Source organism: Nycticebus coucang, chromosome 3 (assembly GCF_027406575.1).
Source record: "Nycticebus coucang isolate mNycCou1 chromosome 3, mNycCou1.pri, whole genome shotgun sequence".
In the NCBI taxonomy this organism is placed as follows: Eukaryota; Metazoa; Chordata; class Mammalia; order Primates; family Lorisidae; genus Nycticebus; species Nycticebus coucang.
The window spans coordinates 156,401,969-156,425,906 of NC_069782.1; the positions used below are offsets into that span (position 1 = coordinate 156,401,969).

At 49.4% G+C, this 23,938-nt stretch overlaps 1 long non-coding RNA gene across 1 annotated transcript in view; it reads left to right on the plus strand.

Moving 5' to 3' along the window:
- Positions 1 to 3,649: 3,649 nt before the first annotated feature.
- The window catches only part of LOC128582539 (uncharacterized), a 69,366-nt gene continuing 49,077 nt past the window's right edge, over positions 3,650 to 23,938 (plus strand). Inside the window, exon 1 of the long non-coding RNA XR_008379067.1 lies at positions 3,650 to 3,780. This is a non-coding gene — a long non-coding RNA (uncharacterized LOC128582539). The remainder of the gene's footprint in view (positions 3,781 to 23,938) is intronic.

The following is a 23,938-nucleotide window of genomic DNA, read 5'->3' on the forward strand; positions in this document are numbered from 1 at the left end:
GGAAACGTACAGAGCTATGTATCCATCACCACAATGCCTATTTAGAACATGTTCATCAACTCTAGGAGTCCCCTGTGCCCAACTGCAGTCTCTCTCCATCCTGGCCCAGCCCCAGTGAACCACCCATCTACCTCCCACCTCCACAGATTTGCCTTTTCTGGACATCTCTTGCCACCAGAATCATGTCATGTGAGGACTTGGCACGCAGCACCATTGATCACTCTCCCTCCTGGTTCCTGGCAGGAAACAGTTTGTTTTTGTGTTGGGAAGGACCTGGGGTCAGAGACACAGCTGCTCTTGCCCTTGTTGGCTGTGCCCCCACACTGTCCCAGGTTTCCCTGTGCAGCCCCTTCTGCCACGGGGGGCCATTGTCTGTCTTCATCTCCATTCTGGTCCTGCGTCTGTGTGGCTGTGCACAGCGGCCCTCCCCTTCCTCTGCAGTAGGGAATAGCGTCATCTTCCCTGGTGGACACACTCTAAAATGGCCCCGTGGTCCCTGGTCCCCTGCTCTGTGAGTGGGTAGGGCTTGAAATTTGCTTCTAACTTACAGAATACAGCACAGGAGACGGGATGTAGGTGATTATGTGATTACTCGACCCAGGACTGCAGGGCCAGTCCCGCTGGAGTTTCTCTGTCCCTGCTGACTGTGAAGGAGGCAATGGTGATGTTAGGGCCTCCCATGGGAAGAGGCTGTGGGTGCCCTTCCAAAGCTGGGGGTGGCCTCCAGGTAATAATGAGAAGAAAAACAACAGAGAATTGAGTCCCACCAACAATCATAAGAGTGGGAAGTGAACCCTTCCCCAGTCAAGCCCCTGTGCTAGTTGATACTTTTCGACCCTGAGCAGAAGACCCAGCTGGGCTCTTCCTGGACTTCTGACATAGAATCTGTGAGATGACAAATGTGTAGATTTTTGAGCTGCTGATTGTGTGATTATGTTGTCCCAGCAATGGAGTGACCCTGCTGCTCCAGTCTGCACCCCACAACCTTCTCCAGCACCTAGCTGCCTTGTCTCACGTTTGGCCACAGGGGCCTCTAGGAACATCCCTGCACATAACCTGCCCCAGAGCCAGCTCTGCTCTGATTTCCTGCATACTGCTGTCTGCAGGGCAGATCCAGGCCTCACTGTGACCAACGAGGGTCTCATAATACAGCCCAAGCCGCCTCCTCCAGCTTTGTCTCTGTTCCTCTTGACACTTGCCCTGCCCACCCTGAATTACTTGGCCTCACTTAGACATTGTAAGTTTGTACCATGTCTGTGATTTCAAGTCTGCTCTTCTTCTTGCCTGGAAGGCCCTTCCTTCTCTTCTCAGTCTGAAAAACTCTTATTCATTCCTCAAAACCTCAGGTACAATATCACCTCTTTTTGAAACCTTCCATGGACCCCCAGGAAGAAAGAATTTGGACTTTGTTTAGAACATTGCTCTTTCCCTGTGTCATCATCACATTGTGTCTTAGTTTGTATCTGACCTGCATTATTAGGGCCTAACGCCACCCAGGCTTCACATTTTTTTTTTTTAGAATGCTGCTGGCAGGCACAATGACCTAGCCACCTAAGCACATGAGCCGGGCCCCCGGTGTGACAGGGGGAGTGTTGTCAGTGCCTCAGATCATTTTCGAGCAGTTTGGTCTCCACATTGGTGCCACCAGCAGGGGATGGCGAAGTGACTAGACCAGTAGAGGCTGTGGACCTCAAAGGAGGCATCCTTGGGGGCACAATGGCTGTGATATTCAGGCCTGCAAAGCAGAGCACAGCACACCCCACAGTTTGGAAAGCACCTTGCCGCTGCCCCTGGGCCACGTGACCTACACACCCAGATCCCTGGGTCACAGAGCCTTAGGGTGCTTAGACCAATCTGACACAAGTCTCAAACTGTTTGGAAAGGATCCGAGGCTCTGACAACCCTGCCCCACACCCTGGCCCTGTCTTTCCTTCTGACTTGCGCACCCCACATGCTTTTCCTCATTACCTGTTTGTTTCTCCCAGGTGGAGTGTGAACCCGAGGGCGGGAGCTGTCTGCTCTGGTCGCGTCGGCATTTCCTGCCCCTGGGCATGGTGGCGGGGATCACCCCCGCCTCAGAACCCCTGCATTCAGGCTGCCCCTCCTGGATCTTTCTGATCGGGAAATCCATCCTGTCAGCCCAATTTTATTGTCTTCCCTTTCTTCTTAGGATGAAGAAAATCTTTACTTCTAGAAATTTTTTATTTTATCAATTTATCCCAGATTAAGGATTTAAAAAAATCCTCTTCTGTTAATTATACTTAAATCTAACCTCCACACTATAACTATAGTCCTAACCCTAAAGTCTGAGAGATAGATATGAATTTTTCTGTCAAGACTCTTCATTTTTGAAAATAATTTTAGTTTATCTTTATATGTGATGAAATTATTACTACATAAAGCCTTCGGGGAGGTTCCTCTTTGGTTTATTATAATTTCAGGGGCTTAGAGCTAAGAGTGTGAGAGTAAAGACAGTTCTGGAATCAGATGGTGTCAGAGCAAACTGGGGTTTCCCAGCTGGGTGGAACTCCGGTGGTAGGGAGGTGGCCGTGGATCGCGACCCGTTACCAACCGATTCCTGTGTGAGGAAGGGTGGGGGTGGAAGGCTTCTCTATATTATTTCCATCAATTTTGTTTTCTTTGCAGAGGAAAGAGAACAGCCCCTCCCATCCACTTCTACCCGGGCTTGTTAAGCCATGGCCTTGGGGGCCGGCTGATCAGCGCAGAGCAGCAGTCAGCGGCTTCAGCAGCTACAGGCAAGGACAGCCGGTGGCTACTGCAGCCCCACTGCCTGGCCACACTTCGTGGAGGGGGGAGATGGCGGGGTAGGAGCAAAAAGGCAGATGGTGTCGGCACCCACGACTAACTTAATTCTGAGGGGGTTGCTATTTGGGGAGGAAATGGAGAACAAACCAGTGTCGGGCCCTGCAGCTGGGCCCTGGCCAGTGCGCACTGTAGGGTCTTAAGGTCAGTATTTTTTCAGAGGGTATTTTTTTCTATCACTGAGTTGGTGAGGTGGAATGGAAATGCCATTTCTAGCTATTGTAGGCAGAACAATGTGAATGAGGCGGCCTCTCTGGGTCTAGCACTGCTTGCATAATATGTGATCCTTAGACATTAAGATGAATCCATTGGTAGACACCAATGCCCCCTGCCCCACAAAGGATACCCTCATTTGGTATTTTCTTTCCATTTTTCTTTTCTTTCCTTTCTTTTTTTTTTTTTGAGACAGAGTCTTACTATGTCACCCTTGGTAGAATGCTGTGGTGTCACAGCTCACAGCAACCTCAAATTCCTGGGCTCAAACGATTCTCCTGCCTCAGCCTCCCAAGTAATTGGGACTACAGGCGCTTGCCACAAAGCTTGGCTATTTTTTGTTGCAGTTGTCATTGTTGTTTAGCAGGCCCAGACTGGGTTCGAACCTGCCAGTCTCAGTGTATGTGGCTGGCACTGTAACCACTGTGCTACAGATGCCTAGCCGGTATTTTCTTTCCATTTTAAACTGTGAATTGCGTCCACTCCTTTCAGCACTGATGGTGGATCAAGCCCAAAGGCTGCTTTGTGTTGACTCAGGAAGGAAACTAGAGAAAGCCCGGGCTCCTCCTGAGCGTGTGTCAGTTGTAGGGGCCACACAGGAGTGACGGAAGCTGCTTTACGTCCTAAGCAAAAGTATTCTTTTTCGGGGAACCACTGCCCAAGCTGTGAAGGGAGAAGTTTACGCCATTCCGACACACCTGTGTAGCGCCCATGCAAAGCCTTTTTCTCAGCCAGGCACAGCAGGTATGGAGCCAGCCCTGGAAAGTGGGGTTCAGGTGACGACCCTTGGACAGCGCTAAGGAGGGTCCACCTCATCATTTGCGTCCCTATGTGGAGAAGTACAGGATGCCCCTGGGTGGGGCCACCACATGGTCCAGAGGAATTTGGAGGCGGGGCTTGTCCTGCTTTCCTTGCAGTGACATGTCTGTTCTGTCCTCCTCCTCTCTGGGAAGGTGGGTCCCGGTACAAAGCTCGATTGGGCTGGAGGCTCCCCAAGCTTCTCCCCACACTGCCTGCCCACCAGCTGCTCTGCGCAGTGGGAGCCACCCTCTGGGTACGGCGGAGTGGCCGAGTCCGATGTGGGGGGCGTGCAGGTGCAGGTGCAGGGTGCAGCTGTCACTCTGTCCTCGTGCTCACTTCCTGCTGGCTCCTCCAGCAATGCACATGATTTGGTCTCCGAAGGCCTGTAGAGGCCACACAGTGGGGCTATCGCCGTCCTGCAGATGGGTGCCACTGAAGCTGTGATTGCCCCTGTGCCAGGGTCTCTGGAGGCCATGCAGAAAGGGTAATGGTGACCCTGGGTCTCCCTCAGATTCCCGCCAAGCCTTCTGGTCGGTGGAGGCTGTACTGAAAATCTGAGGTTGGGTCTTTGCTTTCTCAGTGCCAATTAACTTCATCTCGCTTTTCTCTTTGATCCCTGGAATTGCTCCTCATGCCCCGTGATGATGTTTAGAGATTCTACTTGGCTGCGGGCAGCCTGCCGGGACGCTGCCAGCTGATCTTAACAAGCCCACTCCCGGCAGGCTTCCCACTGCTTGCCTGGGCTAGGAATTCCTTAAGCAAAGGCAAACTTCCCTGGTGAAGCTTGAGAAAGTGCCTTATTAATATGTTGACGTTAGAAGTGTTCAGTGTGCCAGCTGGTTGTGAAGTGGGCCAGCATGTTTGGGGAAAGCAGGGTGGGCCCTGGGCAAACTGGGGACAGGGTGGGACTGTATTCCTCCTCCTCCTCCTGTTTGTCCTCCACCGTCCTTTCCTCTGGCTCACCCTGGGGCCCCCACCCCTTCCTGGCTGCAGCCCCGGCTCCTCCGGGCTCCTCCCCACAGTGTGCGGAAGGCTGTCTTGCTAATTGGTGATTAGGCATTAATGCACGGGACGGGACCGTGGCTTGCTTCCTCCCCTGGTTCACTTTCTCTTCCCTTTCATAGTAGTTGGAGCCTTTCATGTGTTAACAAGAGGGGTTCGCTTGTGTGAGGTTTCAGGAGTGCTGGTTGGGTGGGTTCTGAACTTCTGGCTCTCCTCCCAGTTGGATGGTCTATATGGTTGTGTGTGCTGCATCAAGCTGTGGCTGTCCCTGCAATGAGGGCAGCGGGCTGTGTGGTGGAGACCCGCGTGAATCTAGCACCCGAGGGAGGTCTCTGTGTGCCCCAGGCTCCATGGGCACATTCAGAGAGATGAGGCCTCCTGTGTGATGCTTCCGGGCGCCCAGGCTGGTGGGTACACAGGCAAGGACAGACTCTGTCTGGAGCATTAAGCAGGTGGAGGAGGCTTCCCTTTAGAAAACACACAGTAGGAAATTAGACTTTGCCATCAGGCAAGGAAAGGGGTAGCCAGTTTGTTACATGTGGGATCTGTTACCCAGGAGCTGAGGAGATGGTTTGGGGAAAAAAAAAATCCAAAAATTTAAGAAGAATGATGCTTACAAATTTACTATGGGTTTTGCTTTTGAAAACTGATTCATTGGTATCTTCTCAGATTCCCCGGGTAAAATGACCAGGGGAAAGAAACACTATGGTCCTTTGGAGAGGCCAAGTCATGCCCTTTGGGTCTGGGGGAGCACCGTCTGGGAGGATCTGCCCGGTAAGACTGTTCCTAATCTGTGCTGTCCACAGTGGTAGCTGCATAGGAAGTGTGACCAGTGCAAATCGAAATATGAACACTTGTGTGTGGCTGAAGGCTGTATGGGGGACAGTGCCATCTAGAACAGCACGTGGAGGGGTCATGGGGGTCCAGTGTATGGGAAGGAGGAAGAGGTGGACTCTGGTGGAGGGGTGATGTAAGGCACGCAAGTATCTCCGGCTTGTCCCTGGCAATGGCAGGAGGTCCAGGAAGGGTTTGAGCAGAGTGGAGAACTCAGATTCATGGTTATAAAGCTCCTACTCCTGAGTCAATGTAGAGCGCAGCCGAAGGTTAGTGTGTGTATGCGTGCACACGTACATGCACACACACACATACATTGTATACAATTGTGGAGAAGGCTTCTTGCTAGGAGTGGTGCCAAGCATTCACTCTACACGTCCGATCATCACATTGGCACCTGTGGGAAATTATTCCGAAGGGAAACTTGCCAGGGCTTTGTGGTTGAGCCGTGATTATTGAGAGAGGCAGAGGGAGACTGAAGACAAATCTACTGTTGGTCTCCTGGTTCAGGTAGCATCTCTCAGAGAGTGGGGAGCCCCCAGGGAGCAGCAGATCTGGCCATGCTGAGTTTGGGTGTCAGTTCCTGGGGGAGGGGGCTAAGTATGACTCAACAGCCCCACTGCCTTGTACAGATCCCCCCTCAAGTGTGACACCTCCTGTCTTGGACAGTAGGGGCAGATTGCCCAAGAGCAGGGGTGCTGACCCTGGGCAGGGGCAATGGCAAGTGGCCGAGGTGTCTTTTCCTGCCGGGAAGGCACTGGCCTCTCCTCTTGGGACTGGAGAGGGGAGGCTAAAAGTGAAGTGGAGGCTTCCAGAGGGAGATGGTTCTTGTAGAGGCCCAACTGAGAAGGAGGCGGTGCTGTTCATGCAGGTGGTGGCACAGAAAGGTGGTACCCACAGCACAGAGAGTGTTAAGGGAGCACATGGCCGGGGCGGGGGGGGGGGGGGGCTGTGCTCTGGACAACAGTGCGGCAATTTTCTAACTCATGAAGTTGTTATTTCTTTTTACATTAAAAAAAATAATTTGTTCTAAATAAAAAAAAATTCACGTCAGTTGAACTAAACAAATTCTTTTGGACTTTATCCTCAAGAAATAATTGTGGGCATGGGCAAAGTTTCAGCCAGGCGAGGATGTCCTTATGCATTTATTTGGGTAGAGACTCGGTGCTACAACTCTGCATCCTTTAAATGACACTGCAAGAAACTATTTAAGGACTTGAGATACGTGAAAAAAAGCAGGCCATAAAATAGCATGTAGGGTGTAATTACATCTTTAAAAGAAATATACGTGTATGAGCTCATGGCAAGAAAATTAGGATAATATACCCAAAACTGTGGTTATTCTTGGAAGAAGAATTAGAAGTAGAGGTGTTTTAAAATTTCCTTCTTTTTTTCTGCCTTTTAATGAATTTCCTACAAAAAAAAAATGTGTTACTGTGAAATTAGAAAAAACTTGTTTTTGTTTGTTTTTACAGGACAAGCCAGAAGGGAGGCTGCCACAGAGACAGCGTGGAGGCAGAGAGGCTGCGGTCCTGTCCTCAGGCCGTCCTGTGGCAGCCCAGCCTATCACATGCTTTTTACATGTGCAAACAGGTGGCTGTTTTCAGTGGCTCTTTTGTTCTCAGTGAAGAAAGCACTGTTCTCTGCAAAAAGCAAAGTGCAGATTCTGGTCCCCAGCATGGAGCTGGCCCAGCGTGGAGGGTCCGACTGGACAATACCTCTGTAATCAGCCAGGTAGACCTGACTCCTGCCCACTCCGCCGAGGAAGGCAAGTTGTGACTGCGCCCAGCGGGGCCAGGTGCTGTCCACTGTGGCTGTGCAGAGCCCAGGGCCCTGCTGATGGGCTGAAATGGGATTGCCCGCTCAATTAGGTCACAGATTCCACCCCCAGGGGTCCCGGCTCTGCAGAGTCTACCAGAGTGTGATAAGGACGCTGTCATGAGGACCCAGAGTGGGCAGGGCCGCTCTGTAGATGACGTTTAGCAGCCCGGTCAACACAAAGCCGCAGAGCCAGGACCTCAGAGATGGGACAGTCAGATGTTTCTTACTGGATCCTTTCTCTCCTTTGGCTGCTCATCCGGTGGTCGGTTGATTCACAAATGGAGGAAAAAGGAGTGTTTTAGATGTTTGGGTGTTTCTGACAAACTCTGACTTTAGGCCAAGGCAGACCCATGCCCTCTAGTCTGGCACCCTGCCTGGGTCACTTTGGGAGGCCCGCTGACCCCTCTCCCACCCTGAAAGTGGAACGTTTCTCAAAAATACATTGGAACTCACTTTTTGAAACAGCCTTCAAAGATTAATGCTCATTTGTCCAGCTGTTCTTAACATGGCTGATTTTATATTTGTAAGAAGACAGATTTTCTCTTTGGAAGTAGACAAAATTTGTTTGGAGCTGAGAGTGGGATGAAGAGTGCAAGGGCCCAGGGAGGGACCTGCCGTCTCAGAGCCCATGGGCCATTCTGATGGCCACAAGGCCTCTGGCTATAAAACATCACCTCCATTTTGTACCAGAGGAGACAGAGGTGTGGAGAAATTGGAGGACTTGTCACCTGGGCAGAGGGAGGCAGAGCCACTGCTCGGAGCTGTGATGTGGCTATAAATGCCCTCCAGGATGGCTTCAGAGGGGAATGAAGGATCCCAGAGGAGCCCTCTTGGGTGACAGCTGCGGTGTCCCAGGGTCAGTGCTGCTCCTGCCCTCCGCCCAGGCTGGTTCTGGGTGTTTGGGGCATTTCTAACTCGTAGTACTCAGGAATAACCCCAAGAACTGTTTCCAACTCGTGGCTATGTGAGACCACTGATGAACACGTTGCTATCTTGACTCAAAGTCCCGGCGTTGGCACCAACTGTTTCCCCATTTTGCTCTGAGATCACATCTTCCTCTGGGTGAAGAGATTTATGTGATTTTTTCCCCTGGATCATACTGTCTGCCCTTTGAAACCATGGTATCAGGACACAGTGTGAGTCAGATTCATTTAGCATGCACTCCCTGGGGTGCTGCTCCCCAGGAAGGGCCCAGCAGCTCCGGTACCCACCTACAAGTTAGGCTGGCGTTCTTTGCTTCTTATGAATGGGTTAGACTTTAGTTTTAATACATATTCAGATGTTGATCTTCATGAATTCAGAAGGGGCTTTTTCCTTTTGGAGCACCATTCTTAACGATTTTGGCAGCCTAAATACAGGGCTTCATGGCAGCAGTTAGGGTTTCCTGTGGGAAATGTTTTTAACTTTGGCTGTCGTGAGGTAGGTGGTGATTGCTAATATTTTTTTCTTCCCAGGAATTCTCTATTTCTTTTAGAATTAGGAGGTTTTAGAATTTTGTATTTAAGTTTTCACATTTTTCTTTTCCTCTGCACCCCTGCCTCTTGTTAGAAGGGATGAAAGTTGGGATCGGGGCTATAGGACTGTTATGGGCTGTTCTGGGGGGCAGCAAGGCAGTCTGGGACTGGCTGCTGGCATGATGAGGTGGAACCAAGACCCCGATTTGCTGTGGGCAAGGAAGGAATGAAGCAAGGCATTTCTTTCTGCTTGGTGGAAAAGGGAGGTTCACTTTCATATAAAGTAGCCAAACGGGGATGTAGGGAACACAGCGATTGTGTTTGAGACTATTTCTTTTGCGTTTAAGAGGACTGTGTCATCCTGAGGCCCCAGACATGGGACTGGAGAGTGCCTTTTCTTGAGCTGAGCACGTCACAATACTTTGATTTGCTGAGTCCCCATAGGTGGGGCTGGCTCCTCTGGTTCTGGCCTTAGATGACACTGGGTTTATGCTGACAGTGACTCCCTGTAGCTGGTGCCAGCAGCAAGCTGTCCTGCCCATCTCTCCTCTGGTTGAAGTGGGGCCCCATCCTACAGAAAGCTATTTTTCTTGTTTTACTGTTTCACAAAAAAAAGCAGTGGCACTTTCTAAGACGGATCTGCTCATGCCTGGCAACAAACCCTTCCTAGGGAGCTGCCTTCTCTGCCTGGTGGGTTTTTGATACTTAGAGCGACAGAGCTGGCATTGTTTTGAGAGGGTTAACTAAGATTAATGAGGAGAGAGACTGGAAGCCATAAAGGATGAGTGTTTCCAATCGATGACTGAATATATTTCACGTGTGTTCCTTCTTCAGGTTCCTTGGCACAAATGTCCAGATGCCAATCCCGAAAGGTTTTGCCTTTTTATGCTCCTAAATAACTACTAAGGCAAGAACAGCATGGGCTTCAAGTGGAATAGTGCTTTGTTTAGGGTTATACTGCAGTCGATGTATTGATCAAGGGGAATTTGTAGAATACAGACGTGTGTTTCATTAAGAGCTGGATGGAGTAGCACAAACCTCGCTGTTTCTAGGACTTTGACGATTATGAACTGCAACTTTAGCATCTTATTTGAGAGAGGAAGGAAAAAGAAAAAAAAAACACTCTTCGTGATAGAGTAATGAGAGCCCCCAAATGGAGGCTCTGCTACCCACCAAATGCCCAAGTAACGCAGTCAGGGAGACTCCTCACAGGTGTTCTGAGAACTAACTTCCCAGCCGCAGCTCTGTGCATTAGCTTTTTAAGGAGCACGTACCTTCAGCTGCATGTCACTCCTGTTTCAGGAGGGGAGTGACGAGTGGCCTGGGTCCATTTCTTTCCAGACATTAGCCTTTACCAGCGAAAGAACGCTTCTTCCTTTAATCACCCCAAGATTAGCCTGCGGTAGCCTTTTCCTGTTGGATATTTGAATAACAAGCTTGATGAAGCCACTTAACTCCTTCCAATTACAGGTGCCAAACGGGGGTACAAAAAAAGAGAGGCCTTTTACATGTGTGAATGGTTTCACAGCCCAGTGTCATAATCGGATTCTAGAAATTGAACTTGCAGAAAGTTTGTGCTAGCCTTGTGGATTTTCATTTCAGATGTTGTCAACTCAAGGGCATTTGGACCAATCAATATCTGTCTGTCTTCTCGCACATAGAAAGTTGGCTATTAGAAAAGAGAGGCTTACAGCAGGCCCAGCCAATACCATTAGCCCTAGCCTAAGGGCAGTTCTGTCCATGTGCCCGAGTAGGCACCTGCCCCCTCCCCTCCCCCACCATTAGGGAGGCCACTGGGGATGTCATTTGGACAGAGCGGGCAAAGAGCACTTCTTTATTCTTTCTCTTTTTTACACCCAGGCTCCCCCAAAATCAATAAATCTGTTCTTTGCTTATTTTCAGAACTTTACTTCAATATAAGCAAGGACTTTCCTTCCAGCAACAGACTCGAGTAACACCATGTCAGGCTTCTGTGTGCGTGTGTTTTCTTTCTCTGTTCCAATTTGAAAAATAATTGGAAATAATATCTGATTGATGTTCTCCTCTCTCTCTCTGTCTGTCTTCAGCTAAAGGTTTCCTGGATGAAAGCCCTTGATCTTCTGTCTTTCATGATTCAGCACTTGATTTCTGTTCCATGCGGCCTTCTCTTCCCAATGATTTTGTGAAATGAAGAAACAAGTATCGTTTTCTTAATCAGAAAGAACTTTATACAAATCGTATCTATTGACGGCTAATTTGTCCTGCATTGTTACCAAGGCATTTCCTATGATTTTTGTTTTGCACTGAACAGCTCCCTGGCTGAGAGAAAAGCCCGAAGCAGTCAAGACACCAGAAAAGGAAGAATCGAGAATTAGTTAGTGGAGACTCAGCATCTCCTGGTGGGTCTGAGAGTTCTGTTGAGTTTATCGTGACACTTCTTCCTCTCTGTGTATCTCCGTCTCTGTACCTGCCTGCCTGGGTCTCTGTCTCTGCCTCTCCTTAGAAGGCCACGCAGAGAAGTTGGAATTGGCACTTAAGTTTTAAAGGCTCTTAGGAAGAGGTTGGAGGCTGCGTCAGGGCAGTTTTGAGCCGACTTAGGGTGTGATGAGGCATAACCCAGGCCACTTAGATGCCACGGGCAAGAAAAGAGGGTTGCAAAGCCTTTGGAGGCCACAAGGTAACTACAGAAAACTCTGGAGCCTGGGGAGAGACCAGAGGTTGAGTAAAGCGGGTATTCCAGTAACACAGCAGTGTCCCTGACAAAGGAAAGACTCAATCTTGGACACAGAAATGTGAAATGAATGTTTAATACCATAGTCCAAGAAGCTGGCATTTTCTGTGACTGGAACAATGCAGAATTAATGTGTATCTGCAAGAAATATCATTAAGATTAAGTATTCTTCAGAGAGAGGGCAGAAGCAGGGGATTCGAGTACGGTGGTTGGCGTGAGCCAGCGCTCGGATACCTGACCCATCTGCAGGCAGGGAGGGCGTCCTCCAAGGTAGAGACATCTGTCGGCAGACAAAAGTAAAGATGTGCGTTTTCTTTCCCTGTCCTGAGAGAGCACAATACTTTCGGTTCTCTCTTTTAATGCGACTCTGGATTGCTTTCTCCCTGACAGTTGCTGCAGAGATAGCGCAGGCATGCTGCTTGGCACAGAGGTACACTCTTTATCTCATTGTCATTAGCAAGGGTAATTTTCTGGCATGGCTCCGGAATGGTCCGCGAGGGGTTTTCATGTCTGAAAGCAGAGGAGAGCTCAAGGTGAGACTCTGAGCTTCTGCAATGAAGACAAGTTGGAACCCAGAGCCGAGACTGTGACATGAGGATGCACATTGGGAAACAAGGATGACTCAGTGCTCAGGACAAAGGTCCGGATCATAGCCCCTGGGGTCCTGGTCAGAATGGACCCAGGGGGTCTGCAGGACAGGCTGGTACCGTCTGCTGTGCGGCGTATTTGCTCTTGCGGGCTCCACGGAGCAGGCGTTCTCTTTTGAATGAGACTGTAGCCTTCATCCAGGGATTTGCTGCTATCACCTTGACCTAATGTTCACCAGCCATCAGCACACTGTAATTTTTGTGTCTAATACCATCTCTCTTACCAGACGATAAGGAATGGCTTATGTGTTACTCATCTTTGCGTCTTTAGGACCTTTCAGAGTAGCGGATGGAAGCGTCACCTGTCTGCCCAGGGACAAGTGAGCCACTGCACACGCAGTTTGGCTGAACTGACCTTTCCTCTTTTTTTGATCCTAAGACTTCATTGCTACAGGGAGCAGGGCACTGATTTCCATGCTGGGGGCCGTTCTTATCTTGGCATAGCTGCACCACAGACCAGACCAGCGTATGGACCTCACCACGCTGCTGGGACTTGTGTGGTGCTGATCGAACGCTGAGCCCTGCCCTGGATCTGTTTGCCAGGGAGACCCGAAGGCGGTGGTACAGACCCCACCCACCTCCGTCCCACTGCCCTTCCTCGTGAGGGTGGGGGTGGAGCTTGGGCTGAGTCACTCTGGAGTCCCCATTCTTCTGGTCTTCTGGCTGATCAGGGTGTGTTCACTTGGCAAAGTGCAGTCTAAATCTAATTTAACCCAGCCGAGAGAGTTAAAGAATATATTTTCTCTCTAGTTATGGAGTTGGGACATAAGCCCAGAAGCTACCAGAAGCTCCCAGAAGCCATAGCCCTGACCTCACAGAAGAAACCCGAGTGAGGGACAAACCAACCTGTAGAAGCGGGGCTGGGAGGGGCCTGGTGATGCCCTGCCCTCACATCCCGACCCCCACCCCGTAACATGCCAATGCCCTGCCTCTTCTCTCTCCCAGCTTGTTTGAGTTCTGTCTCTAACACTGCTACTGAGATAACGCTAATAAATAAGAAGCCCCAAGTTTCCATGGGAGAGCTGAGAGTTTGCATTTTATTTTTGAGGTGGAGTCTAACTGTTAACCAGGCGTGCAGTGGTGTGACCATAGCTCACCATGGCCTCAAACTCCTGGGCTGAAGTGATCCTCCTGCTTCAGCCTCCTGAATATCTGTGACTACAAGTCTCCACAACCAGTTTGAATTCTAAAGTGAGTTCTCACTTTTTAAAGTGTTATTCCTAAAAGAGGAGACTTCGTAGTTCAGAAGGTAAGGAATTCCTATAGATACCACACGGTCTCTCTAATTTGAATAGGGTGATTTCATCAAATCTTTAACACATTGCTCATTTAAGTTATTCATTTGCAAATGTGTATATGATTCTTGGCAATCAAGAGATAATTTGTATTAATCAGTGATCTTTAAATCAGTACCTTGCAATACTTTCATCTACATATAAACAGGAAGCTTCTTAAACAGAAGAGGGAATCACTGCTTGTCTATTTCCTATGGGTTCTTCTTTTGTGAATAGAACTAATGGGCTTGGAAGCAAAAATATTATTCTTTTCAATAACTGCTGTACTGAAGCCTTAGTGTCCAAGGTAGTTGGATTCTACAATATATTTTTACTGTAATAGACAGAGGCTGAGTAAAAAAAAAAAAGGCAAAAACCAAACACAAAGCCATCAGCATGTCTTGAAGTCTCAATTTGAAACTGAAAACAAGTAGTTTTGGTTTTCACTTTTTCCTTTAAATTTATTTTGCAAATTAATTTCTCTGAATCAATGTTTTTAATGCAATCTGAACCTGACCTGCAAAATTGGAAGTCTTTAAATTTAAAAGTAGAACTGCACCCATCTTATAAAATTTGCCTCTGACCAACCATCGGTAGTTGCGAGTGAGCTTAGCGGATCTATCTATATATGTTTTTGTCTGCTCAGTATTGTTTTCTTAGGAAAAGCAGATTTCTTTTTCTTTCTTTCTCCCTCTCTCCTCCCTCTCTCCCTCCCGTCGTTCCTCCCTTCCGTCCTTCCTTCCTTCCGAGTTTGACTTTTATTTTTGAGCTGGAGTCTAACTCTGGCCCGCCAGAGCTCTCCTCCTCTTCAGCATCAGGGCTTGCCTGGAGAGTGGGCTTGTCACCCCTAAAGGGCACAAGCATCCTCTCAGGGCTTGTGCTAGAGCCCTCTGGAGAGTTGCGCACTTTCCCTAGGATTGCAACTCTCAACACTGGAGCCTGGAGCTGTGGTCTGATCTGCCTGAGAGCAAAGCAAGCAGAAGGAAGCAGGGCTGGGAGGTGTAGTGTGATCCAGCAGGGCCCAGGTCAGGCTGCAGGGTAGCTGACCCCTGACTCCATGCCTGCAGCTTACTTAAGACTATGGGTTATTTTTAATTCTTAAACCACTTTGGGTTGTGTTTCTATCATTTGTGACCCAAAGAGTCCTGCTGGCCACAGTGTGATGGAGCGGGTATTAGGAGCTATTTTAGTTTTGACTTAACTTCTGCCAAAGTTGCTGGGCACACAGTTTAGGGGTCTGTGCTAGGCTGGGAACCTGCGTCTGCCAGTTTGAGTCACGGGTCTTGGCCACTTGTGTCTTATTGCACACAGGACATACTGCAGGCTTTTACTTTTTTAATTACTTCCCATAAATAGGTCACAGATTGAAATGATAGAGTTAAAATAGTTCTAGAGTAAGAGTAGTGGCCAGGGGCCTTGAAGATTGTAAGACAAACAAAAAGGTTTAGAACTTGCAGTGGAAATGATAAGAGGGTTGAGCATCTGAGCCTGCCAAAGACATAGTTGGTGAAGCCCCCAAGTTATCGGCAGTTGCTGCACGATTGGGAATCCCGGCCTTCATTTGGGCCGGATTCATCATTTGATTCATCAGCAGAGGATGCTTTTTGTTTGAGCTCTGGCACTGTGGTATCTCCTGTGTGCGAGGTTTACCAAGCTGAGGGCACATGTGACCCACACTCCCGAAGAACAGTGGACTTCCACTGTGTTCCCGAGTATTCTCATGTTTACATTGGTCTTATCCCAGTTTCTAGGCCTGGCCTTGTCTGTCCCAGGCCGAGGAGAAAAAGCACTGCCCAGAGGACAGAGCGATGGAGCTGTCTGCTCTACACCTGTGGGTTGAGGGGTGGGGCTGGGTTTGAGAAACGGACGGAAGGGCCGTACACGGAAGAGAAATGAGGATGGACATCCAGTGGCACCCTTGAGATGGCTGCATCTCTGACAGTAAAAAGTACATATTTTCTTGTACTCTTACGATTCTTGCTTTTTCAAAGTAAAGACACTTGACAGAAGTCTGATCATCCCCCTCACGGCTGACCGTGTGTGTTACAGGCTGCCCTGAGGCTGAGGCAGGCTGGCCATCTTGGCCTTGGTCTGCACTCTCAGCCCGCCCTGAAGAGTAACCACTTCTAATAACTGAGCAGTGTCCTGGGAGACAAGGTCTGGAAAAGTGCAAATGGGAACTGGAGCGCAGAGCACAAGAAAACAGTTCTGTAGCCACGAAGCTGTGAATGCTATGGACAGAACTCAGCCCACTGCTTACCTCTCATGATGCTTTCTGTGAAGTCCAAAGTCTTAACCTGAATAATGACTAGTTTTGCAGAAAAATCTATCTTATTCTGAGATAACTATAAGAAACAATGTAGAGAGACCCCGTATCCCCTCTGCTTCATGGTAACGTCTTGCAAAGCTGGAGTGCGCTGTTGTGGCCAGGATGCTGGTGTTGACACTGTCCACTTTCCACGGGTTCACTAGTTTTGCACTTGCCGTGTGTGTGTGTGTGTGTGTGTGTGTGTAGTGCCACTTTGTAGATCTGTGTGATCACTACCCAGTCAAGATACAGAAAAGTTCCCTCCAAGGATCCTTCTACACCTGGAAATTGAAATCTTTGCACACTTTGGCCCTGGTCTTGGTGGGTTTGCCCTTGTGTGGGTCCCGACTTTTTCATGAAAAGACAACAAGAAAACGGAATTCCACGTGTCAGAATTTCCATTCCCAGCCCCTGCCCCTCAGACCGAGGGGCCGTGAACTGCAGGGGACTGGCCTTTCGATTCACCGTGAGGAGGATCCCACCTCTGGGAGCAAGTGTCCCATCCATTTGTCTGTGCTGATCTTTTATCACCTGGTCATTATCCTGAGGTAAAACCATGGAGCTCTTCATGTTGAAATGCTGACACCTTCCCCTGCACAACATTCACTGCCTGTTGGTTCATTTGACTGCAGCCTGCTCACCTTTACTTACCTTGATGTACAGTCATAATGAAATGTAATGAAAATTCTTTGCAAACTATTGATTTTCTTCTGCATGTGCCCAAATGGGCCATAGAATATAGTCATTTCCAGTCTGCATTGTGCTTTGCCCACCCTCTCAGCATAATGTACCATACAAGAAAAACCCTGGGTTTAGTCAGGGACTCCAAAAATCGGTGCCTGTGTGGTAAGGAGGCAGGTGATGGTGAGGCAGCCCTTGCTGGGAACCTGTCCCCCCACCTCTTTCTTTGCATTTCAGAGCCCATCTTGCCTCCCTGGGAACTCCCGCTCTGCACTCTTAAGGTGTTTGAACTTTCTGAGCCCCAGCATTCCCACGTAAATTTACGCACACCTGACATCTCGTTAGTGTGGAGATTGGATGTGTTAATGTGTGTATCCTGGGCCCTCAACCATTTCTAGTTTTATTTTCAGCCATGTGGAAACTATTTAGCACCTTGGATGAGCCAGGCATTTGTTGGATGCTAAGGACAGAGAGGGAAAAAAAAATAAAGGCTATCTTACCCTCAGGAGAATCACAGTCTGGTTGGTTCCAAAAATGATGCTGTAGTACTGTGGTACTCAGCTCCCTACAGGCAGCTCCTGCTTCTTGGGAGCTGGGCGAGGAGGAAGTATTAGGATGGCCTTCCTTGAGGAGGTTGTACTTGACTTTCGGCTCTTAGTATAGATTTTGAAGGACCCAGACTGTGAAGAGAAGGAAAGTCATTGGAGGCTGAGAGCAATGTTGAGTGAGCAGGGTCCAAACCAGGAAAGCACGTGAAGTGTTCAGAGAATCTTACGTGGACCAGAGACAGTGTAGGGATAGGGACATTCTCTGAATGCTGCATGTGTTCAGAGAACTCAATATGAGCCGCTAATGCCTCACTGTCCAGCATGGTCGGCTGAGTCCTAGGTGGCAGAAGTGTCCACCTGTGGAGCTGAGATGGATGTCCAAACCTTGATTGGGTTTGCATCCAAGACCTTGTGTGTGTGGTTATGAGGTCCTGGTAGGAGAGAAGCCCTTCTGGTTGTGCCAGGCCAGGAGGATGCCAGTCCAGGCACCAGGGCACTGATGCCAGCTCCACTCTGCCTCCAAAAAATAGCTACTGAGCTGTGGGCAAGGAATTCTGTGAAGTAAAGGAAATGAGTTGGCTTTGAAAACTCCTTCCAGAGCTAAGATTCTTTGCTTTTCTGTGGTTTTACAGGACCACCAAATGAAAAGATCAAGAATAAAATGATAGCAGATGCATTTTGCTATTGCTGTGAAATTGTTTTCCCAAGCCAGAAACTTCTTAGGGTCATCTGCTTCCTAATTAATCTGTTGCTGTAGTACGGTTGGGGCTTACATCGATGGGAAATCTGAAGTGAAGGTTGCCGTTGCATACACCAAGTGGGGGTTTGAAGTTGGGAATTCCTGGCTCCTGTATCATCTGATCCGTTTCTTCCTGGAGGGGAAGGCACATTCTTTGGTCGTGGTATGCACAGTGAGGGACTCACTCTTGGGGTGTCCACCTTCCTTGCCTTGGGCCTTTCCCAGAATGACCCCAGGACTGAGCTTCAGCTGGAGTTGGCCCTGGTGTGTTCAGAGGCGCCACTGCAGCCTGCCCTGTGGACTTCCTGTGGACTGGTCTCTGTGTGTCCAGGACAGGAATTCTGTGGGCGGGCTTGGCCAGTAGGCTCAGGAGTCTCTGGTTTTCCTCCATCATCCTCCATGGCCTTCTCATCCCCCTGTCCCACTGCTGTGGCCCTTGACACACATGCCATCCCCTCTGATCCTAAGACAAGCCTGTTTTGAAGGCTGCCAATAGTCATCTGAGCACTGTCCCAGGCCGCAGGGCATGTTGCGGAGAGGGAAGCCAGCATCCCTGCAGGAGGCTGTGGGCCCTTCAGTGTCCACTCACCCTCGCTCTGTCTTTCATGGGTAGGGGATTGCAGCTGGTAGTTGAGGACAGGAGCCCAGCCAGGCAGTCTAGCTTGGTCTAACTGGTGTTCATTCTGCTGAGCTGGGATTTGGGAGGTGCCCTTTGGGAAGACTCCAGGCAGTTCACTTCACTGTGGAGTGACTGAGTGTCCCTGGTGTGCAAGGAACTGCTTTTGGATAGATCGTGTTCTTTCAGGTAATGCTCACGTGTGATCACACACTGTGAGGTCACCACGCACCCCGGTGGTGGGTCCTCTGTGAGTCTGGGAGCCTCACCGCACTCTGAGATGGCACGGAAGACTCAGGAGCGTAGCATGAGGGTTACCCAGGAGCGGGGGCATGCATGGAACCCTGGGAAGTCCTGGTTACCAGACGGGCGTCTAATTGCCCAGTGGGGTTTTGTATCCTAGGCAGGGAGACAGGGGCCTCACCTGGTTCACTGCAGCAGAAGGGACATGGAGAGGGCAAAGTGCCCCAGGTATTTCAGGTTCCTGAGAGCAGAGATGGGGCCTCTGGCCGCCCTGCACCGCATTGGCTCCATGTGGAGATGCTCTACCTGGGCCACAAACCTGACCCTGACTTGCGCTTTCCAGGTTGGTCAGAAACACCGACAGCCCCACCTTCCCAACTGCCCTTGGTGCCTCTGCTCTCTCAGCTGGGAGGACGGGGCCCCTGTCACTGGTGGTGGGGAAGCCACCGACTTAGGAACCAGCTGGATCTACAGCATGAAAGACTCTCAGGAATGGAAGAAAAAGTATTCAGTGTACTCAGCCCTACTATGAAACTAATTTATGGCTTTCATAGGAAAGCTATAACCCACTTATAACCTAAGAATATGGGGAAGGAGGAGGGGGGAGGTGGGTGGAGGGAGGGTGATTGGTGGGATTACACCTGCAGTGCTTATTATAAGGGTACATGTGAAACTTAGTGAATGTAGACTATAACTGTCTTAACACAATAACTAAGAAAACGCCAGGAAGGCTGTGTTAACCAGTGTGATGAAAATGTGTCAAACTGTTTATAAAACCAGTGTGTGGTGCCCCATGATCGCATTAATGTACACAGCTATGATTTAATATTAATAATAATAAAAAAAGACTCAGAGCCTTGCCATGCAGGGCTTCCCTGACCCGGACACGGCGAGCCTGACCTTTGGGAAAAGTGTGTGGCAGTGCTGGGCCTCCTCCTCCATACCTTCTGGGCCTCCTGCCTGGGGCTCTGCCAGCCTCTCAACCTCCCACACGTCTTTTAAATGCACCTCTGCCCAGCTGGATGTGTCCATTCACTTAAAAAAAATTATATTTCTCATTCTAAGAATAAAGTATTACAGAATGCTTGAAAGTAAAGAAAAGCACACATAAAGGGCTCGTCCGTGCCCTTGTTCTGATGTGGCTAAGCCTGTGAGTGAGTTGTCTTGTTCACGTGGTTGGGAGCACCCCCCGTGTCCCATCCAGGGTCTCCACAGCTGCTCCTGGCATGGCCCCTGCTTGTACTGTGCCACCACGTACACGGGTTGGGCTTGGTCTGTGGCTTGTGGCCCTTCTTCCTGATCCCTGGCACCCGGGGTTCCTCTACAGAGCACCCAGATGCCTGTTTGTCTCTCCTCCGTGGTTTCTGCTCACAGAGGCACTGGCTGTGGTGTTCCCTGACTGCCTGAGGTCGGGAGACCCTGCTTCTCCCGTGTGTACTCAATAGTATCTAATATTGGGCTAAGGAAAGGGTTCCTAGGCTAGTTATGTGACATCTTATTAACGAATAGAAATTAAGATAGTCACAATGCTTGTCTTCATTAATAATGATCATCTCAGCTCCTACTATCTTTTATGTTCTACTGGTAAAAGTTAATGTACTTCATGTTTTTTATTCCTGGGAAAGTTTATTACGGAAACGCCCTTCTGTGTGTGTGGCCAGTGGAAATGCCCTTCTGTGTGTTTGCTCCTGGGAACCGACTGCTGAATGTGCCCAAATTGGAGCTTATGAACTAAGGGGCTTCTTGGGCAATCAGCCCTGGCGTCTTGGACTCTTTTTTTTCTTCTGCCAATTGTACCCAGAGGGGCTGGAAGCATACAGGGTGTATTTTGGGGGGTGACCTTTTGTAGGGTGATCCCTTTCAAGGACCTTCCCCCAGCTGTAGAAAAGGCTGACAAAGAAAACGTGGCCGTCAGTTGTGCTTCAGAGATCAATGTTCCCAAACGTGGCAGGGGCCAATCCACACCCATGTTTTTAATGATCTGACCCAGCGTAAATCTCCCAGTTACAAAGACGCTGCCTTAGAATTTTAAAAAAACCTAATAAATAATTAGTTATAACCGCAGGGTATCATGTTACCATGTTACTTATTATGGAACTAGGATAATATTTAAATTGCTTATTTACAACATTAAAATAAACAGTGGTTTGGGCATTTTTGCAAGGCAGAGGATGTGGTTGTCACTCCCTGGGCCCTCCCTGGCTGCCTGTGCTGGCTGGCCTCCGCACGTCCTTCCTTCCTGCCCGGCCTGGGTTCCTTCCCGCTGCAATTACTCCATTATGCTATTAAAGTTCAGAATGTGTAACATGCCTGACCCCTGAAGGCATTTGCTGGTCATTTTTTTTTTTTTTTTATCTTGTCTGATACCTGTGGCTCCCTTTCTGTGCTAACATTTGACTGTGAGCTGTCTGTAGGATCTGCTGGTTCACTGTCCCTTGGAGGCCACTGGCCTCAGCACCTCTTATGGCCACTCATTTGGCCCCTTTCAGATCTCAGAGTGGGGTGGCAGGCAACACCGTGAATGAAATATCAAGCACATTAGATCAAATGGCAGCCCCCCAGGTAAGGAGCAGGCTCAGGGCGAGGACATTGGAGCAGGTCTGTCCCTCCCTGGTTCACCCAGGCGCGGACCCTGGCCACATCAAGTGCCCTTTACTTAAGCCCCCCTAATTGGGGAGGATTTCTGCCGTCTGATGAGTCATAATTAGGACGAGGCGGCTCCAGTAGGAGTCTTCTTAGAGGGCCAAGGGTCAGGGACTAATGACTAGCAGAAGGTAACGGTTTTGTTGATGCCTGTAGTCACTGTTGGAGAAAAAAAACCCCAGTCCTGCTGCATTTCTTGTGGAGGCAGGCTCATATCTTCCCCTCATTTGATTCAGTGACCTCTCAAGTGCATCCTCGCCCCGAGGGCTCTGGGCCGTCCAGCAACTGTTAAGCCCCTTGGGTTGATAATCTCCCCCACATTTGCCCTTAACACCAGACGGCCCGCCATTAGCCGCAGCTGCCCGGGCGCTCATTAGAGGCGATCGATACGGGAGATCAGGGGGCTGCTGCGGCTCTGGCTTCTGCAGATTTGCAAGCGTCCCCGCGCAAGGCCTTCCTGGCAGCTACGCAAAACACGGGTTTCTTTAAGAAACAAACAGAAAAAAAAAAAAGGTAAAAATGAGAAAGGATGGGGAGGAAAGTACATGTTTTCCTTCTTGGTCTCAGGATGTTGTTGGCTGTCTAGAGGAAATTTTATTTTTACTGTGGTGGGAAAATTGTACAGAGCTGCCTTCCACCACTCCTCCAGTCAGGAAGGCAGAAATAAAAATGTTTCCTAGTGAAGAAATGGCCAGCCCTCCCTGCAGAGATGGGCAAAGTGTCCGTGTTGACTCAGGATGCAGGCTGGGAGGTGTTGCTCCTTCCAGAGAGCACAGAGGTCTGGAAACACCCCTGGGGATCACAGGCGTTCTGCTTCCGATCAGAAGAGAGCCTGGGAATTCCTGGTGGCCTCTGTCCCAAAGTGGGGCAGCTTGGGCCCCAGTAGGCACCAGGACCTGGGCCAGTCCCAAGCTGGCAAAGGCTGGTGTCAGCCCTGCTGTTCAGGCTGGCACAGGTCAGCGTATTTCAGAAGAGCTGGGCCAAGCTGCCCACTGGACCATTCTTACTCAGGCCCCAGCCAGGCTGAGGAGCAGCTGGCCCTGTAACATGAGGGGGCAGCAGGGCTCCTCCCCTGCACTGGCCCCTCTTTTCAGGGCTCCTCCCCTGCACTGGCCCCTGTTTCTCAAGCTCAGGGGCTTTGGGTCCTGGTGCCTTTGGCAGTCCCTAGGGGGTCTTTCCACTCATCCCTCCTGCCCAGATCCCATGGAAAGGACTGGAGAAATGTGAAAATAGGGAACACCCAGTGTTGTAGCTAGGCACTCTAGTAGCAGCCCCAGATCAGAAAACTCAAGATATTTTGTCTACGTTTTCTGCATGTAAGACCATATGGAATAAAGGGTTAACCCCAACCACGTCTTCCCATCAGGAAGGAGAGGACAGTTGAGAACCATTTAGGGAAGACCTCAGAGAGCCGCACTGCTGTTCTCTACCTGGATAGGGCTGGCTTGGAGCCCAGGAGGCTCTGGCTGGTGTGGGGGGGACCTCTGGACCCTGCCACCAGCCACCAGGTGGAGAACAGACCCCCATGAAAGACACTCCCCCACCCTGACAGAGGGGGGTGTCCACGTGTGAAGTGCGAAGAGGCCTGGTGCTGGTCCCTCATCAGCAATGCTACGGACAAAGCAAATTTAGAGTAACTCAGCTTTTCCTGTATCCTTTAGCCTGTACCCAAAACACTAGTCTAGTTATAGAAACCACAACAAGTCAGACATGAGTGAAAAGAAGCCTTCTTCCACAAGGCCAAGCAGAGAACAGTGACTATGACAAGATAATCAGGAGTTCCGAGGACTCAGAAGAAATGTCTTCTGTGAAATGTAGTAACGGTAAGAAATAAAAAATCCTGGAGTGGCTCGGCGCCCGTGGCTCAGTGGTTGGGGCGCTGGCTACACACACTGGGGCTAGTGGGTTGGAACCGGCCCCAGCTTGCTAAAAACCTGATTAAAAAAAAAAAAAAAAGAACAGTGACAACTACACCAAAAAAATAGCTGAGTGTTGTGGCAGGTGTCCATATTCCCAACTACTTGGGAGGCTGAGGCAAGACAATGGCTTAAGCCCAAGAATTGGAGGTTGCTGTGAGCTGTGATGCCACGGAACTCTACTGAGGGTGACATAGTGACACTCTGTTTCAAAAAAAAAAAAAATCTGGAGAGTTTCTCTTTTCTGTCTCTAACAAAATTTGAGTGTGGTGGGGGGGAGTATTGAGCCTATGAAACTAGAACAAGCATTTTTTGAAGGTGGAATCAGCCATATCTCCACATGTTGCACACAGATAAACAATTGCTAATTTTAAAAGCACAATGCGGGCAATTGAGTATAGCAAGTTGATTCAGTGAGGTAGAAGATAAACCTGATAACTTAGAGAAACTCAGAGAAAGGGGCTAAAAAGTAAAAGGATGAAAAGGAAAGCAGGGGATCTAGAGGATCAAGAGAGCCATTGTATATATGGTGGGGATTCCTCAGGACAAAAGGACAGGGAACCGAGAAGCCATAGTCATCACCGAGGAACCAAAGTGCCTCTGAGTACCAGACACAGTTACTGGAACTTGAATTTCAAAGTTAAAAGGAAACGTATGTCCAGGCT